General features: G+C 37.7%; 2 long non-coding RNA genes across 2 annotated transcripts in view; one reads left to right on the forward strand and one right to left on the reverse strand.

The window, feature by feature from the left end:
- LOC139196631 (uncharacterized) overlaps nt 1-12,808 on the reverse strand; it is a 91,166-nt gene extending 78,358 nt beyond the window's left edge. Inside the window, exon 1 of the long non-coding RNA XR_011581735.1 lies at nt 12,692-12,808. This is a non-coding gene — a long non-coding RNA (uncharacterized lncRNA). The remainder of the gene's footprint in view (nt 1-12,691) is intronic.
- LOC139195877 (uncharacterized) lies at nt 7,649-9,104 on the forward strand. The gene is made up of 2 exons (XR_011580946.1): nt 7,649-8,546; nt 8,858-9,104. It is a non-coding gene; the product is annotated as an uncharacterized lncRNA (long non-coding RNA).
- Nucleotides 12,809-15,259: the final 2,451 nt, after the last annotated feature.

Raw genomic sequence — 15,259 nt, forward strand, 5'->3', positions numbered from 1 at the left:
TTTTGAAGAAAATAAAACCTCGTCCCCGTCAGTCATGTTTATTGTTCAACTATAGTATTTGTCGAGAAATAGGGTACGTGATGAACTGTTTGTTATATTGCATAATTAATCACAAGGGTACGTTTTGAATGATTCAGACTACAAGATCCATTTTAGTTGATTGTTTCTTAAAACTATTAGAAGGGGAATTCAAAGTTCGGCACAGAGAGGAGAGCATATTGTTCTAACATCGTTCATTTCTATTCTACACGCGCACGCAATTAAGCACTTTGTCAAAGAATGTCGCCACTTCGATTGTTACTTACATTGTTAAACACAAACACTAGAAAAATAATGTCTTTTTTTTTTTGGCACACTGGCATTTTTAAGGTTGAATTCCATTGATGTGCTGGAAGTGAGTTCTGAAGATCATTAGAGGAACTTTTCAACCCAAATTTCATTCAGTGCTGAGAGTTGTACCAAATATCTATTTGGTATCGATTTGCAGTTTATATTATGTCAAGTGTGTGTCAGTGTCTGGGCTTTTATGAAGCAGCAAGCAGAATTCAAGTCTGCGATTGAGCAGCAGCCAATAAGTGCGTGCAATTGGCATTGCTGATGAAGCTTATGCAATAAGAGAGAGATTATTAGCTTGCAATGTTGCTGGGTTTGATAAGATTGTTTGGGTCATATATAAAAATAAGGCCTGCTATGGGCCAATATATTTTTATTTCCTTAAAAAGTCATGCGATGCCGACCCCTTAACTCCAAATCCTAACTTGTGTTTCGGGAGGGTTGCTTTCCATCACACCTCAACTAACCGAGGGCTCAGACTCAGCTCTCTCTGCAGCGCGTCTGCCACACGGACTACCAAATTTGAGAATATCTCGTCTCCTTAGATAATGATGAACGTGTCACCAAACATGTTGTCGTTATCTCAGGGGCATGTGAGCACCGTGTATTTTAGAAGAAGGCCACCAACCATAACTTGTAGTTATTGTCAACGCCAAAAAAACTGATCTACCCTTGCTACAGCTCAAGGTGTGCTAGACAAGGAGTCGATGATGACCTACGACAAGAAGTAGAGAGAGAGAGAGAGAGAGAGAGAGAGAGAGAGAGAGAGAGAGAGAGAGTGGTGGAAGAGAAGTTATGCGTCTGCAATTGTAGAGATGGGTGACGGAGACAATGGTTTAGCAGCTTTAGCTAGCATTAGTTAGGTGTTTTTAGCAGTTAGACAATTCTATAAAAACTAGGAATACAAGGCTTTCATTAATGTGGAAAAAAAGCCCAACAAAATTTATGGGCTTAGAAAATGATGCAAAAGCAACCCAAAGAGTCTAAAATTCTACATATAATAATTATATTATGCAATATATAACAGATGTGAAAATAAAAATAAACCCTAGACACCTAAGCACTAGACTCCTCCCCACCGCCCGACTATCGCTTACCGTTTTTTGTAATCTTGTTTTATCTAATAAAATTCTTCCATCGTTCACAAACAAAAGAATAAAATTCTTCAAGCAAGCAAAGTTCCAAGAAAAATAAAGTTAGAGTAAAGCGAAGAAAGCAATTTATTAAAATTCTAGCAAATTGATAAACTTGCACGAAGATTGGCAAAACCTAATACAAGCTAAACAAAGCCTACCCATTTAGCAGCTTGGATGACTTTGTGCTCTCCAACAACAACTATTTGCTCATCCGACACTTCATCTATACCAGCATTGATCTTGACTTCATCCTCAACTAATCCATCTACAGCAATTGAGAAATCAAACTCAAGCAGTTCACTCCTTCTTGGAAAGCAGCACAATGTGGCATTCGCAAAAGGAGTAGGCTTTGACACCTCTTTAACAGCCGAATCCACTTTTCCAAGTGACAGACTTAGCCACAACTAGATACTTCACTCTAACTCCGGACCCGGACGCTGGATACAACTCGACGTCAAGTTTTTTGGAAGCAGCAGAAGGACATCTTCTCAACTGAATGTCTAACAGGCAGGCCAACTTACCAGCTAGGCATTGCCCCTTTCTCGCGACAGCTCTATGGCTCTCAACCACGCCATCCTTGCCCTTGTCAGCTGACGTGCCAGACCACTCTCACTGTTGTCCTGCGACAACACTACCCAAGAAGAAAAAGAAGAAAAAAGTCAACTTTTTCTTATCTTGGTGTGGCACGAAAAAAAAATAATGATGGCGATCAACTCTTTACAACGGCAAGCAAAAAAGAAAACTATGGGAGGGGTTTACAATATCCTCTAGCATTTTCTCTCTTTCTAGTAGGGATAAAATTGTTCTCTGAGTTTACTTAGCCCTCCGCTTAAGGCAGGCTTAAATAAGTCCTAGTTGCAATTGACTTCCCTTTCACAATGAAGACCCTATTTTTGTCACGCCCCGACCCATGAATAAAGACTATTCACGAGTTAGGGTGTGAGTCATATCTTAGCTATAGAAGTAAATTCTACAACCAAGATATGGTGGAAAAAAAAAATTAAATTATAACGATTACACCATACATCAACAAAATCTTACATAAAATTTATTGAATATGCAGCGGAACAACTATAGTGCACAAATTAATTCACAACAAAATACTAATTAAATTGTAACAATTATTTCAAATGCATGAAATATATGCAAATGAGATGGATGAATGTACTCACTCCCTTCTAATCCTGCTAACACATACCTAAGGCACCTAAGCCTGCACTTCTCATGCCATACTTATACCATTTGGCTCCAAATGCCTTAGAATATGAGTGAACTCCGTTCATCCCTTATATCCAATTTTTGTAATTAAATTCTTAATTTCCACTTTAAGCAGTTCCCCCGACGCCCAATTGTATATTCAAGCCCTTCCCTTGACGCCTGACATATACAAGATTTCATTATTTTATAACCAACCGGTTGCATACTCAAGCCCTTCCCCCGACGCCTGACGTATACAAGGTTCATTATTTTATATTCAAGGCAAACTTTAGCCCTTGAATATCCTCACATCTTAAACACAACTTAACTCTTTTCTTACTTTACAAGAATGCTTATGTGTATGCCATGTAACAATAATATCAATAATCACATGCTCTAAAACATCTGCAACACTAATCAAATTGTTAGTAACCATAGTAGTATAATCATAATATCATCAACAAAGTAATAATCTTTAACATCAACATAAATGATAAACAATACGTTACCATTTCCTCTTTTTTTTATTGTTTCAATTTCATTTCCTCCCTCATGTTCTCTTTCTTCCTTCGCCACTTCCCCTTCCTCTTCTTTAATATAGCTGAAATTCTACATATGTAATAGGAGTCAGATTGCTACAAAACTTCCATGAAAGTGAGCAAAAGAAACTAGAGATGTTGGCCATGCAAAGAGGTTGGCAGCGAAGGCTAGCTCAACCGAACATCAGCTGTTTGAACTGGGGTACAAGTTAGCACATTGATTGGATTATTGTGGTTTTTGGATATATTATAGAGGAGATGATAAGGAACAAGTTTTGTAAAGGAAGTGTTTCGATTGGAGGTACAAAAAATTGGGTTTTGGTAATCATAACATGGCTGTCCAGTTTTCTATGGGATTAGAGATTGTGTTGGTATTTCAAACATATTGGATGATCGTACTATTGGATTTTCCTGAAATTTGGATATATCATGATAGAGAGACAGACAAACAACTCTCATGAAGAAAGTACTATGATATAATCTATGGATGGTGGTGTTTTGGTCTGTTAAATAGGCGGGACGAATTTCTAGTTTTTGGATATCTTTCTTTTGATAGATGAAAATGACGGTGAGTTTGGGGGAGAGATTTGTTGGGTAAGGTCTCATGTATTTTTCTGGGATTTGTCTCATACTTTTTGTACATCATTCTCAAGGGAAATAAATAGAGATTTTTGATGGTTTGGTGGAAGTGCTTCTCATGGCAATGATCTCCAAATGTAAATGCATAAACAACACAAGAATTAAGTGGTTCACCAAATTGACTACATCCACTGGGGTTTGCTTTCATTGTATTTCACTATATATGAGAAAATTACAAATACAATGAAAGATGGCTTAAAACCTTAACAGTATGTAAAAGAAAGATAAAGAGGAAATATGAAAGGGAGGATGGCTTTTTGTTGGAGTTGTTCTTTTTCTTTTTCTTCTTCTTCCTCTCTCCTCTCCATGTCCTCTGTTGGTTCTTGCTCCTTCCTTTATAAAGATTGCATGACATCTTCGTCTCCAAAAACCTCCACAAGTGTGCCAATAGAAAGAAACCAAGTGTTGTGGCAATCATTAGACATAACATGTGTTCCAATAACAAGGCAACAAGTCCTAATCATTAAGAATGAAATGTGGTCCAATGGAAAAACAACAAGTGTTAAGTTAATGAATATCATGCAAGATGTTCCTTGCATCAAAGGCCATGTGAAATGTTCTAACCACAATAAGTTGTCATCTTCCTCTATTTAGAGTGGTGAATATCATCCTAATGATTAAGATCCCCATAGATTGAGGAGTAAGCACTTCTAATACCTCAAAGTGTTGCCACCTACATGCAAATAGACTAACATACACATGCTATAAACTCCACCTCTTAACCCTAATTATTAGCTGCTATTAATTACCAATTTCCACCTCATTCTTTGGAGAAAAAATCAAGCTAACCCTACTAGAAAATTCCCACCTCTCGAAGCTTAACTCTCCAACCCTTTTACACTTCACTAATTAAAGATCAAAAAGGCTAGCAAGGGTAACTTAGTTGCTATTGGCACAAAAAGGGTAAGTATAAACCCTAACAAATCAAAATAATGCATATATACATATAAGATACACAGTTACTCGACAAAGTTACAAAATTATGATGAGGATGCCAAAAAAAAAAAGGAACCTCTCTAGTTGGAGACATTTGAGTATAAAAGTATTAGTTAGGCACAAAAATATATTTTTTTAGTGAAAGAATCCCTACTAACTTACATGCCAAAAATACAAGTTTTTTTTGTACTCATAGTATATATAAAGAAACTCAATAAAATCATTGCATAAAAATAATTACTTATACACACACATATATATAACCATTTTTTTTAAATACGAGGTATTACAATTTCCAAAACAATGTGGAAGATCTACATCAAATGGGGAAATAACTCTCCACACACCTAAGCAACTTGGGATTTCTAAACCTATTACCCTTTTCTACTTGCAGCCCAAAAGGTGTAGGGGCATTTATGGATCTAAAAATAATCCCAAAAATCCTAGAGACGACACATGACTTTATCTCAAGAAAGATAGATTTCCCTCATTGAACGGGCAGGGCTCTCAAATACTCCCACGTGTAGCTCAGAATCCCTGAAGGTCCAAGCAGCTAACTACAATTGCTCAAAGCTCCCCTGCTCTTGGCATGGAAAAGTCAAATGTATTAAAGATATACTAATTACTAAATCTCATCTTTAATACATTCCTAATTGAAGATTAACTCAATTAGGTAAGGAGTCCCTATTACAATCAATCAAGAATACTTCCACCATTATCCCAAGATATTATCTCTTAATTAATATCTTGATAATATTATTTCCTCATTCATCCAACAGATGACACACTTTGACCATTAGGATTTCGTCATGTGTAGGGCAAAACCCTAACACCATAGTTGGCCACCTCCTCCTATAAATACCTCCATCTCCACCAAATTTTGGTAAGCTTTTCGCTACGCATACAAGGCCTAAGCACTCATTCATTTCCGAGATATTGACTTGGGCATCAAAGATCCATTGGCCAAACTTCCCCCTCTCACCCCAACCTCATGGGCACTTGAGGCTTTGGTCTTTGATCAAAGGTGTTACTTGTTTTGTAAAAACAAATTCAGCAAGACTGAAGATGACAAATTTTTGCAACCATAACATCGCTTAAAAGACTTTTTTTTTTTGGGTTGAATAGTGCGTTTTTTCTAATTATTACCGCCCCGTAATAATAATTAGGCAATATGTCTTTTGGCAAAATATATAATTTTAGGTCTTCATATTCACATTTGGCTTTTAGGTAGATTTTATGATATCCTACAAACTATATTATGATGCTAGAAGTTCTTTGATAATTATTTCAACTTTTCAATTTTAGTTTTGAGAATGAAACTTATTTTGTAACTATTTCAGTTTTCAAAAAAATAAAGCTAAAAACTCAAAGATAAAATTTAAAAATGCAAGAAAGTAGTTTTCACTATTTGGTTAAGTTTTCAGTTTTTTGAAGGGTGAATGTTTGCTCACCATCCTACTTATTAGTTATTACCATTTGATGAGTTTAAATTTTAACATTTGTATATATTGACTACACAGATCTTGAAATTTAAACTCACTTGAGGATGGTAAGCAAAAAATATTTCCCTTTCTCAAAGATAAAAATTGAATGTAGTTACCTAACAAGTTTTCAATTTAAAAAAAAATAAAGGTGAAAAAATGAAAATGAAAGTATTATCAAACATGAAAGCCTCTTATTAAAACAAGAGTAATGTTATAGTGATCACATATTTAAATCATATTTTATGAGAGAAATGCTAAGGGAATTCTCTCAAAAGGAAGACTCTCTACGAGTTTTCTGTCATCTCATATTTTGTGCACAATGTTGGCACATGAATTAATATTAAACTGTAAAGTGATTGAGAGTCTCACTTTTGAGAGAGTACCCTCAATATTTTTCATTTTATAAACTATATGATGCAATTGTTGATGATTAAATTATTATATGTATTAGTTAATGTGCTTATTTATTATTACTGACATATCATACGATTTACAAATATAATCTAAAAAAAAAAATTTGACAAGAAATTTAAAAAGTTGATCTAGCTAATATTCCTCGAACATTTTTGGGGTAAAATGGGATAGTGGACAAACTTTTTTTTTTTTTTTATGGGGATAGTAACATTGATGGGTGGTTATAGAGTTTTACTTTACCTTTACCTCAACGAAACCTCTCCACAATCCCACACCATTTCCTCACTATCATAGTCTCATAGACACTCTGCCAAGCAGCCACCACAAATGGCAACAACAACCACCGTCCGACCACCACAATCGCCAAAACAAGCAAACATTCCCTTAGACTCCTTAACCCACATAGACATCAGCATACTCACCTCAAGAACCTCATTTCCCAGGACCCCAAATTCGGCCAAATCGACTTTGAGTCCTCCCAGACGGCGTCGTTTTTCAGGGTGCTCTGTTAAGGAAGGAATCACAGAATTGATTAAGTAAATATTGTACATTGTTAATTAGTAATTTACTTACTTGTTTTGTATTTTGACTGCCTTGTTTATAGGCTTTAGTATAGGATCCAAATTAGTGTGCGACTCTATATAATGTTGTAACCCTAGTTTTATCAATAATAAGAAGAAATTCAGCTATTATATTTCTTTAGATGGTACCAAAGAGTTGATCTGGGAAACACAGCAAAACACAAAAAGCCACCCAAGCCGATGCAGCCATGGGTGACAAACCAGAAACACAAATAACTTCTTCAGGCATAGCCTCACATCTAAAGTGGGAAAATCCAAACCACCCACTATATCTTTGCCATTTGGACCAGCCTGGTGCAGTCCTCGTACCGCAGCCATTGGTGGAAGATAATTATGGTACATGGGTTTAGTCCATGATAATGGCCTTAACGGTCAAGAACAAACTTGGACTTGTTGATGACACAATCAAGAAACCAAGTGAGGACAAACACGAAGAGTTGCAACAATGGAATCGATGCAACAATTTGGTCAAGACATGGTTATTGGGATCGATGTCAAAGGAAATTTCAGGAAGTGTTATCAATTGTAAGGATACTCGACAAATGTGGCTTGACTTGCAAGAAAGATTTTCTCATGTGAATATCGTACAACTTTTCTATTTAGAGAATGAAATCCACGATGTGTGCAAGGAACCATGACCGTGAGTTCTTATTTCACCAAACTGAAAAAGTCTTTGGAACGAACGGGATGTCCTATGCTCAATCCTAGCTTGTAGTTGTGAAACGAAGAAGGAGATTGCTTGTTACGTGGAGACTCAGAAAACCATGAAATTCCTCATGGGTTTAAATGACTCGTATACCACTGTTCGTAGCAATACCCTTCCACTCGAGCCATTGCCCACGGTGAGCAAAGCTTATTCCTTGGTTCTTCGTCATGAGCGTCAACTGGAAGTCTCTAATGGGAAAGGCGCTGCCCAACCAGAGGCAGCAGTGTTTGCCGTGAAAACTATAAATCGGGAAGCTGAGTCTGAGGATCATGGGACTCGATGCGGGAAGTGCAACAAAACAAACCACACCACCAAAAATTCTCGGGCACATCTCAAGTGCACATTTTAAGGATGGAAGGGTCACACCTTTGATTTTTGTCGTAAACGAAAAGCGGCTGCTGAGGTTGAACAAGGTCGTCCTTCCAAAGGCAACCAAGTCATGACAAATGACAAAAGAGACGTGTTGCCAAACTTTCCTTTTCCCCAAGAGGATAAGCAGATTCTACAATTGTTAAACAAGAGCAAATCCTCATCATTCGTCAACCAAGTGGGTAATTCTTCAAACCATGAAGAACTTTCAGGTAAAGCCTTCTCCTTTGTACGTAATGGACAGAAAACCGTTTGGATTTTGGATAGTGGAGCCACAGACCACATAGTATGTAGCCCTACCTTCCTTACATCCTCGAAACCTGTTGAAAACCATACTGTTGAGTTACCCAACGGATTCCTTGCTACGGTCACTCATGTCGGACAAGTTGTTTTCTCTCCTAATCTTGTTCTTGATAATGTTTTATGTGTACCATTCTTTAAGCTAAATTTGATATCCATTAGCAAATTAGCCTATGATTCCCTATAAATTACCATTTTTCTAAAACAATTTTGTGTCATACAGGACCTACGCTCAGGGAAGATGATTGAGACGGGATTTGAATGGGAGGGACTCTATTATCTTGACCCACCAAAGAAAGGAACATGCAACACCGTTACTACCCTACCTTCTACATTTTGGCACCAACGCCTTGGGCACCCATCGCACAAAGTGCCCATGTTATTTCCCTTTTTGCACAATAAATCTTGTGATTCAAATAAATGTTTCATTTGCCCTTTGGCCAAACAAACAAGATCATCTTTTTCATTAAGTTCTATCTCTACTCAGTCATGTTTTGAATTAATTCATGTTGATATTTGGGGTGGTTATCAAGTTGCGTCTATTTCTGGTGCCAAATACTTTCTCACCATTGTAGATGATTATACTCGATGCACATGGGTTTATTTGATGAAACACAAGTCTGACACCCAAAATCTCCTTGTTCAGTTCATTCACATGGTAGAAAATCAATTCAACACTAAGGTCAAAATGGTTCGAAGTGACAATGGTCCCGAGTTCAAACTAAACACATTTTACACTCTCAAAGGCATCCTTCACCAAACTAGTTGCGTCAACACACCACAACAAAATGGTGTCGTTGAATGCAAGCATCGCCACTTGCTTAATGTTGCTTGATCCCTCCTATTTCAAGCCAACCTTCCTAAACGATTTTGGGGGGATGCCATCCTTACTTCGGCCTATCTCATCAATCGCACACCTAGTCCTCTCCTTCAAGGGCAAACACCATATCAAAAATTGTTTCACAAAGAACCAACTTACACACACCTACGTGTTTTTGGCTGTTTGTGTTTTGCGTCCACCCATGCACAAAAACCTTCAAAATTTGACCCTTGTGCACGTCATTGTATCTTTCTTGGTTATCCTTATGCACAAAAGGGTTATAAGTTGTTTGACATCACACTTCAAAAGGTTTTTGTGTCACGGGATGTCACATTCTTTGAGGACCATTTTCCTTACCACACCTCCAATATTTCCGTTGCACCTAGTTTCTTGCCCGACCTCCCTTCTCCACCGTCACAGTTTGATATGGATGTCCCACCTCCATCTTTGTCTTATGACACGTCTCCTATCCTGACCCATTCACCTGATATGCCTACTGCACCGCCCACCGACTCCAACCTTGCTCCCATACATCATCATAATTCCACCCATACCCCACTTTCCATCGACTCACCATCTACTACACTGCCACCGTCTTCTAACCCTTTGGACACCAGCATCATGTCACCAATACCAACTCTCAACCTCAACCTTATTTGCCCCGTGGCTGCTATACCACCTGCACCACGACGCGACACACGCCCTACCAAAACCTCTACCTTTTTGCAGGACTTTCACGTTAAGACTTATCTCCCATCCAGACCTGTTCCTTCATCTTCAACGAATGTGGTCAAGTCATCAGGTACCTCTCACCCTCTCTCTCACTTCTTATCTTACCACCATCTCTCTTCCACCCACAGAGCTTTTGTTGCTAACATCACAGCCATCCAAGAACCTACCATTTTTTTGCAGGCTGTCCAAAATCCACATTGGTGTGCTGCCATGAAGCACGAATTTGAGGCTCTTCAGGCCAACAACACTTGGTCTCTCATCCCTCTACCCTACCATAAATGACCGATCGGTTGCAAATGGGTCTATAAGGTGAAATTGAAACCTGATGGGACCATCGAGCGCTATAAAGCACGCTTGGTTGCGAAAGGTTACAGTCAGATCGAAGGTGTCGATTACAGAGAAACCTTTGCTCCTGTTGCCAAATTGACCACTGTTCGTGTTCTACTTAGTGTGGTTGCTGTTCGTGGATGGCATTTATATCAACTCGACGTCAATAACGCCATTTTACATGGTGACCTCGACAAAAAATTTTACATGCGCTTGCCTCCTGGTTTCGGACGAAAGGGGGAGACTCGCGTATGCAAGTTAAATAAATCCTTATATGGCTTAAAATAAGCTTCAAGGCAATGGTTCCTTAAACTTTCCAGTGCTCTCAAGGTTGCTGGGTTTCACCAGTCATGGTCTGACTATTCACTATTCGTCCGAAATCGTCAAGGTAACTTCATTGCTTTGCTAGTTTATGTTGATGATGTAATACTGGCCGGAAATAATTTGCGAGAAATTGAGGATACAAAGCAGTTTCTCTCGCAACAATTTAAATTGAAAGACTTGGGCAAACTCAAATATTTCTTGGGGATAGAGGTTGCGCTGTCCAAGCATGGCATAACCTTTTGCCAAAGAAAATATGCATTGGATATATTAGATAATGTGGGATTTTTAGGTGCCAAACCTTCAAGATTTCCTATAGAGCAAAACATTTCTCTCACACAGACAGAAGGAAAGTTGTTAGTTGATGCATCACCATACAGAAGGCTTGTAGGAAGATCAATCTACTTGACTATAACAAGGCCGGACCTAGCATATGCCGTCCACATGCTAAGTCAATTCATGGAAAAGCTTAGACAACCACATCTTGAAGCAGCACACAGAGTTCTCAAGTATATCTAAAATGCACCGGGACAAGGTATTTTTCTACCCTCTACAGGATCATTGCAATTAAGGGCATTTTGTGATGTTGATTAGGCTAGATGCAAGGATACGAGGAGATCGATAACGGGTTACTGCATTCAGCTTGGTCAAGCACCGGTTTTTTGGAAAACGAAGAAACAAACTACTGTATCTCGCTTCAGTGCAGAGGCAGAATACCGTTCCATGGCCACTACATGCCGTGAGATTACATGGTTGAAGAACATTTTAAAAGATTTGAAGGTGAATTATCCACAACCAGTCACTTTGTTTTGTGAAAATCAAGTAGCCATGTACATTGCTTCGAATCCGATATTTCATGAACGATCGAAACACATAGAAATTGATTGTCATTTGGTAAGAGAGAAGATTCAAGGAGGAATGGTTTGTACAGTCTACATACGGACATTTGATCAACCAGCTGACATTTTTACCAAACCATTGAGTTCAACACAGTTTGAAACACTACTCAGCAAGTTGGGTGTCATTAACATACACTCCAACTTGAGGGGGGTGTTAAGGAAGGAATCACATAATTGATTAAGTAAATATTATAAATTGTTAATTTGTTATTTACTTACTTGTTTTGTATTTTGACTGCCTTGTTTATAGGCTTTAGTATAGGATCCAAATTAGTGTGCGACTCTATATAATGTTGTAACCCTAGTTCTATCAATAATAAGAAGAAATTCAGCTATTATATTTCTTTAGAGCCCTAATCACTCTAGTTAGTGTCTGTTTTTTCTTGATTGGCTGTAGGGTTGGACTATGACATTGAATTATGTACCACAAAGCATTACTTTTGAACCGTTTGCTAAGCCTGGAAATTAATTTTGTTAATTTGGCAGATTGATCACCAAATAATCCAGTTGAAGTATGTAGCATGACTACCCTGATGCCTCATGTGGCAGTGTTAAAGAAAGCAGAAATATGTGTTATATATGCATTTTAGAAACCTGAGCAAAGTGCATAACTATTTAATTGACCAGAAAAATAGTATAACCTGAACAAAATGCATAACGTATTTTTGGAAGGAGGTATAGACCTGGTTCTACTGTGAGTGATGGTGTGATAAATAAAATGGGAAATATGAATGCCAGTTTTGCCATAAGTTATTTTTGGAAAGGCGTCGCTACAATGGTCGTGTAGGGATTCATGTTCGAAATTATGTCAGGAGGGTGGAAGGATCGCCAGATCCATTAACGCTTCAAAAGAGAATAGAGTCTCCAAACAGCGAAGGTTTATCAACATGGATCTCAAAAATGGATGCTCTGATTGAAATTGCTCAAAACTCTATCATAGAGACTTCAACTGCTGAACCTTATGATCAATCCAAAGGTGATGCTGCACCTGATAAACCATACATGGGATTTAGTTCAGAAATTCCTGCTTCCGATTCTCACCAAGAAATGAACATAGATTCACCTCTTAGTGAACAGGACCTGGAGGGTCGCTTGTTTTACATAATTGATTCAGATCAACATGATAGTGAACATACGATAACTGATGGAAGTGTGGAAGGAGCTGACGATCCTATGGAAGTTGTAGATATTAAGGACTCTTGTATGAATACAGCTGAGTTATCAGCTACGGAGAAGAACGGTAAACCATCTGAATGTCCTTGGGAAAAAGATGGCTTGTCATCCACCTCACGAGTTAGAGAAGTCTGGTACTAATCAGGATGGAGCTACTCACTGCAAGATAGATGCTTCTTCAGATGACAAATATATTTGTGATGCAGTAGGGGATGCAATTTTGAATTGCACAAGTGCATCAGAGCAGCTCAATGCCATTGAACACAGCGCTAACAAGAATAGTGAACAAGCAGTTGACTTTGGTAGCAGCATTGATCACGAACCATCTCAATCTAATGATACTTTGATAGAATCTGTATGCCAAGCTTATGAAGGAAATGAACTGCAAATCGGGATTTCTGACTCCTCAGTACCACTGGTGCAACCATTGGTCTGCTTTCCCACATCTACTGCAATATTGGATAAGGTACTATCAAGCATTACTGCCATATTTTGTTTCTTTCTGGTTTCCAGATACACTGATACTACTGAGTCGCATTCAAACTTTTTTCTTCAAAATTAAAACCAAAATTATTGTTCAAGAACTGACATTGAAAAAATATATATCATGTTTGTTTTTCCTAGATTGCAACCCTGCCCGAAATATAGCAAATATAACAAGTCTATAATTTTGTTTGTATGGTTTTTGTTGCTTGAATTTGTTTATAAGTTGTCAGTGTATTGGCTGTGGAACTATTAGTCTTTTGTCTTTTTGTACGGTGTTCTAGTTTTATTTTGGTAAGAATCTATTTTCCTACTAAAGGGAAGAAGCTAATGTTTACTGATCAAATAATTGTCTACTTTGTCTATCAAATTATTTGATACAAATACTATTACTTCTATTGTCGCATCAAATTATTTGATTCAATTCTATTACTTGTATCGTCGCATTAATGAGTTAACAAAAGAAATAGGTGACATGTGCTTAACCCGCAAATACACTTCGTTTAAAGAAAAAGGACTACATTGTGGGACCCATAAGAAGGTCTCATAAGAGCAAGTCTAGCCATTGGACTTGGACGGGGGACAGGCCCCATGTGGGAGCCCGAGGGCCAGTCAATCCAATTCCAGCGTTGAAGGGCCCGAGTGAGGGTGGGAGCCCGAGCTCAAGGCCCGTGGAAAATCGACAGGCCTGTGGCCCGAGCCCAGCGACGTCAGCGTGACGCAAGGGCTGGGTCCGGCCTTTTTTTTTTATTTTTTTTGTGTCAGGCGCGTGCCCCTCACTCGCGAGTGGGGGCGCGTCGCCCGACAAGATTTCAGGCGCAAGTGCCCGGCGTCAGTGACCGTTGGGAAGCCACGTGGCTTCCCACGGTCCGTTCGATCCTAACGGATCTTTAATAACAACCGTCCGATTTACAACGGTAAAAAAAAAAAAAAAGCTGATTTAATATCAACCGTTCGATCTGAGATCAACGGTTGATATTAATCTGCTTTATAAATTTAAAAAAAAAGAAAAAATAGTTTTAAAATTAAGAAAAGTTACCGTTGTGACAAGTGGCACAATCTGGAGTGTTGGAATTCAATTTTTTTAAATCCAACGGTAGAGATTAATTATTTGAATAAAAATTAAAAAAAAAATGTAAAAAATCCGGAAAAAATGTAAAAAATCTGAAAAAAAAATTGTAAAAATTTGTTTTTACTTTCCTATAAATACCACTTCTTCTCCATCTACCTTACACCACAATTTCATATTTTCTCAACTACTTTCAATTAAATTCCTATCTTTCTCTCAAAGTTTCAATCCAATTTTTTTCCACAAAATGGCTACTGATGCAGGTTCGAATTGGTTGCTTCTTGAAGATGTTGCGTTGTGCACTAGCTGGGTTGAAGTTACTCATAATTCCCTTACGGGTAATGAGATGCAATTGCGAGAAATGTGGAGTTTAATTCATACCAAATTTGTTGAGCAAATGAGTGGGAAAAGAACCAAAGAATCGATATCCAGTCGTTGGAAAATACTTAGTCATTCCTTTACTACGTGGAGAGATGCCTTGACACAAACTAGTAATAATGTTCGAAGTGGGGCAAATTATGCGGATGAGGTAAGAATATATTATAATTATTTGTTTGTATTATTATTTTGTTACCTAATTTGATTATAATTATTTGTTTGTTTCATTTATTTGTTACCTAATTGTTTGTATTATTTCTTTGTTTGCAATATTTATTTGTGACCTAATTTCATTATTATTATTTGTTTGTATTATTTATTTGTGACCTAATAATTTCATTATTATTATTTGTTTGTATTATTTATTTGTGACCTAATAATTTCATTATTATTATTTGTTTGTATTATTTAATTGTTACCTAA

Source organism: Malus domestica, chromosome 05, assembly GCF_042453785.1.
Source record: "Malus domestica chromosome 05, GDT2T_hap1".
Taxonomy (NCBI): domain Eukaryota; kingdom Viridiplantae; phylum Streptophyta; class Magnoliopsida; order Rosales; family Rosaceae; genus Malus; species Malus domestica.